The following is a 4,422-nucleotide window of genomic DNA, read 5'->3' as shown; positions in this document are numbered from 1 at the left end:
AGAGCAGTCGGGTGCTCTTACCCACTGAGCCATCTTTTTTTTTTTTTTTTTTTTAAAGATTTATTTATTATATGTAAGTACACTGTAGCTGTCTTCAGACACTCCAGAAGAGGGCGCCAGATCCCGTTGCGGATGGTTGTGAGCCACCATGTGGTTGCTGGGATTTGAACTCTGGACCTTCGGAAGAGCAGTCGGGTGCTCTTACTACCCACTGAGCCATCTCACCAGCCCCGGTGGTGGTTTTTAAGTTAGGTTATTTGCAAGAATTTCTGCTGCATATTTGACTATAAATGAGGTCAAATTCCTATTTTTCAGAAACCGCTGGTGAATACCCATTCCCTTCTCTTTGTGAGCCTGTAGCCATGGGAACTGCAGCCAAGTACACAATAACATCTCCATGAACAAATCCTCAGGGAACAAAGTTCATTTTAATACAGCTGGCCTCAACACAGAAGAATCCGGGGGACTCCAGGCTTGGCAGCCTGGTGCTGCCTCCTGGCTTCAAGCTGCCTCTGGAGGAGGAGAAAGTGGAACTATCACAGGTAAGGGCTTCTTGGGGGACCAGGGGTGGGGCTTGGGCTTGTGCCAGGTGTGTTGGGAGAGTCCTTTCAGGCTTGCTTTTCCAGAGGAGAGAGTAGGAGAGGGACCTTGTGTACCAAGACCCCAGTCTTTAAGAGCTCTGCTGGTCTGTGAATGTGTGTAGACTAGTCAGGAGGCTAGAAGCAATTCCACCATCATCAAGTGTGTCGGCTAGGGAATCCTGATGGGGCCATCCAGCCCTGGAACCAGGAGCAGGGACACCAATGCTTCTATGTTACGTTTGGTGCTGAAGATTGAACCCAGGGCCTTGCCTCGCTAGGCAAGTGCTCTTCTGCTGAGAGCATCCCCAGTTCTGCAGTGGCTGCTTAGGCCTGTGTGGTAAGGAGGAACAGAAAAGCTTGAGGCTGAGTGATGGTTTTCTTGCTTACTAAGTCACTTTTCTGCATCCCTGACAGTAGGCCCCTCATACTATTCTCCAAAATCTCCTTGGAACTTCACCTTCCTCTGAGCACTGGAGCCTGGGAAACCTCAGGCCCACCAGAGCTCTACCTGTTCCCTTTCTCCTGCTCTGTGGGCCCAGCCTAACAATGCAGTTTCCTTATGACTAGGGTTAGTCAAGCCAGCCTACAGTGCATGGAATCAAGACCATCTTCCCACACTCATCGTGCAAGGCTGGGCTGGGCTGTAGAAGAAAGTGATTATCTAGAACCACCATTTGGACTGGAGTCACACTCAGGGATCTTTGGCTGCCCCTGACGTACTGTGTACTACATGAATCTTGTTTACTTATTTGAAAGAGCATTGCACGTAGGCCAGGCTGGCTTCCAGCATGGTACATAGCTGAGGATGAGGTTGGGTCTTAGCTTCCACCTCTTGGGTGCTAAGATTAGAGGCCTGTACCCACTCCCAGAAAATTACATGCCTGTGTATCGCAGGGCTAGGGATTAGACTCAGGGTCCTGTCTGTGTGGGGCAAGCACTTTAGTATGGAGCTATATCTTCAGCCACCCATGTGGCTCTTAACAGCACTTCTAATCAAGTTTCTCTGAACAAAGTCCATTGGACCAGGGCCACATGTCATGAAGAGGATCAAGGTCACACTCCAGACCTCCAGTCCAGTCCTTTCTCTTTCTCCCCTGCCGTTCACCTGGCTTCCCACCTAGGTCAGCTGCCCATTTTGAAACAAACTGCTGGGAAAAACAAGCAAACAGAAAATATGCAGCCTCTGCCCCATACCATATATAGATAAAAGGCAGAGAAACAAGAAATACAGAGGCTACAAAAGATTTGACAGTTTTATGTTAAGGAGTTTTATCAGACAGAGTGCTAAAGCTCTTTGTCCAAAGAAGCAGTTTTAAGGACTCCTGTTACCTCATTACTCTCTTTTCGTGTCTGTGTGGTGCTGGGATTGAACTTGGGGTCCCCACATAAGAAATTCATGCTTTTTCTATGAAGACCTGCCAGTTGCTGAGGAATTGAGTCAATTTTGAGATTCAACAGAACCAGGAGATTCTAGGCGAATCTGCGAAGACTCTTTTATAGGGCTTCTCTGAAGCTTCTATTCCAAGACAGCTCAGGGTTTCAAAGCAGGGAGAGAAAATCAACAAAAAGCCTACAGAGTATCCCTCATCACAGTCACCAGATATGCTCAGGCTATCTCAAGCGTCTCAAAGCAGGCTGTTGGCGTAATGCCCCCGAGGGCCCTACACTACACTCCTTGGACAAGTGCTTTCTCCCAGGGGAGTAAACAGATTTCTGTGGGGACAGGCTTCACACAGCAGGTTGCCATAGGATAGGATGCAGCCTACACCCAAGACATAACCCCAGGCTGACACTTCTTCTTTTATTACTTAGCTGTTATTTTATTTATTTATTTATTTATTTATTTATTTATTTATTTATTTTGGTTTTTCGAGACAGGGTTTCTCTGTGTAGCCCTGGCTGTCCTGGCACTCACTTTGTAGACCAGGCTGGCCTCGAACTCAGAAATCCACCTGCCTCTGCCTCCCGAGTGCTGGGATTAAAGGCGTGCGCCACCACGCCCGGCTAGCTGTTATTTATGTTTGTCTGTTTTTGAGTCAGGATCTATCTTAGTATGTAGCCCTGGTTGGCCTAGAATTCACTGTGTAGACCAGGCTGGCCTCAGACTGCTAGATTAAATTCTCTGATGGGATTAAAGGTGTGCACCAACATGCCTGGCTTCTTTTATTGCTTAAGATTATTTAGTAATTATTGAAAAGATTTAAGAGTAAGAATATCCAATGTCCACTAAGGTTTCCCCATACTTCCAATCCTTATTCTCCCCACAAGCAACCACTGACCAGAATTTTTCTCAAACATGCTACATATACATATAAATATACATATGTATTAATATATACTTTATTTATACGTATGTTATACACACATGTTTATTTAATCTTTTTATTCAACATACACGCTGGCATACTGTATGTTTCTTTATGCTGTGTTGATTCCACTTGCTGTGTCTCAGGCTTCTTTCACACTTGAGTGTGCAGATGCATCTCATCCTATTTAGTAGCTGTATGGTGCTCTATTGAAGATATAGCATGGTTTGCTAGAGGCTCCACTGACAGATCAACTAGGTTGTTTCACGTCTGTTATACACAGGACTGCAATAAGCATCTTTGTTATACTTCTCAGAACACATGAGTGGGTTTGCCAAAGAAACCCGTAGATGTGGAGGATGCCTCTCAGAGTGGAGCACTTGTCTGTACGTACAAGCCCTGGCGTCCGTCCACAGTGTAAGGAAACATCATCTCCTAAAGGTAGAGTTGCTGAATCAGCGATTACATTAGCCTCAGTGATTCTCAGCCAGCCCCTGAGAAAGCTTGAGTCTCTGTAAGCTCCTGTCAAGGTTATGAGTGGATTGTCCCACCCTCGGCAGCACAATTAGGAGTAGGCTGGGCCCCATCCACTTGTTTCTACCTGACCAACACAGGCTTTTGATTTCCATGTGGGTTTTTTTTTTTTAAGATTTATTTATTTCAATGTATGTACATTATTGCTGTCACTGTCTTCAGACACACCAGAAGAGTGCATAGGATCCCCGTTACAGATGGTTGTGAGCCACCATGTGGTTGCTGGGAATTAAACTCAGGACCTCTGGAAGAGGAGTCAGTGCTCTTAACCGCTGAGCCATCTCTCCAGCCCTGTTTTGCTTTGTTGTTGTTTTTTTTTTTTTTCCATCAAAACAGCCAAATATCTGTACTGTGTCAGCCCAGTGTGTTGGTTGATATGTTATATCTCCACAGGTGAAATGAGCCAATTCAAACTAGATTAGATTATATTAAATGCATGTTTATTAGGAAGCTGCTCTTGGGTGAGTTCACTGGCCACAGGAATGGTGGCTGGGAAGTCAACATGGAGAGGGAGGGAGAGGAGATGAGGAAGAGAAAGCAAGAAAGAGTTTGCAAACAGAAAGAGAAGGGTGTGTGTGTGTCTGGATTAAATAGGGAAGATGTCAGGGTCCAGTCTTGACACAGGATCCAAGTTCTCAACTGGAAGCAGGGATATCTGGAAGGTGCATGATAAATATACACAGACTATTTTTGGAGTACAAACTGACAGGCAATTTTTCAAAGCTTAAAGTCTCTCTCTCTTCTCTCTCACTCTCTGCTCTCTTTCTCATTCACTTGCTCACAGCTTGAGGCTGCACACACTCTGCCTTTTCCTGTGCACTTTTCTTTTCTTGAGCTCTCATGCTCCTACACACACATCTCACACACACACAACAGGCACGCTCCTCTCTCTCTCTCTCTCTCTCTCTCTCTCTCTCTCTCTCTCTCTCTCTCTCTCTCTCTCTCACACACACACACACTCTATACACACCTCACATCCTCTCCTCTCCCCACTCACTCTC

The 4,422-nt window shown here is 45.8% G+C and overlaps 1 protein-coding gene across 3 annotated transcripts in view; it reads left to right on the top strand.

Moving 5' to 3' along the window:
- Tmem219 (transmembrane protein 219) overlaps positions 1–4,422 on the top strand; it is a 58,718-nt gene that overhangs the window by 17,649 nt on the left and 36,647 nt on the right. For 2 of the 3 annotated variants that reach the window (XM_029480128.1, XM_029480126.1), the window contains exon 2: positions 316–542. The gene's annotated coding sequence lies outside the window, so the exon portion shown is untranslated. Of the gene's footprint in view, positions 1–232; positions 543–4,422 lie in introns of those variants that run through there. The other variant, XM_029480127.1, reaches the window with a different exon arrangement.

This window comes from Mus caroli, chromosome 7 (assembly GCF_900094665.2).
Source record: "Mus caroli chromosome 7, CAROLI_EIJ_v1.1, whole genome shotgun sequence".
Classification (NCBI taxonomy): domain Eukaryota; kingdom Metazoa; phylum Chordata; class Mammalia; order Rodentia; family Muridae; genus Mus; species Mus caroli.
Note: the sequence above shows the minus strand (reverse complement) of the source record. Positions and strands in the feature narration are given on the sequence as shown.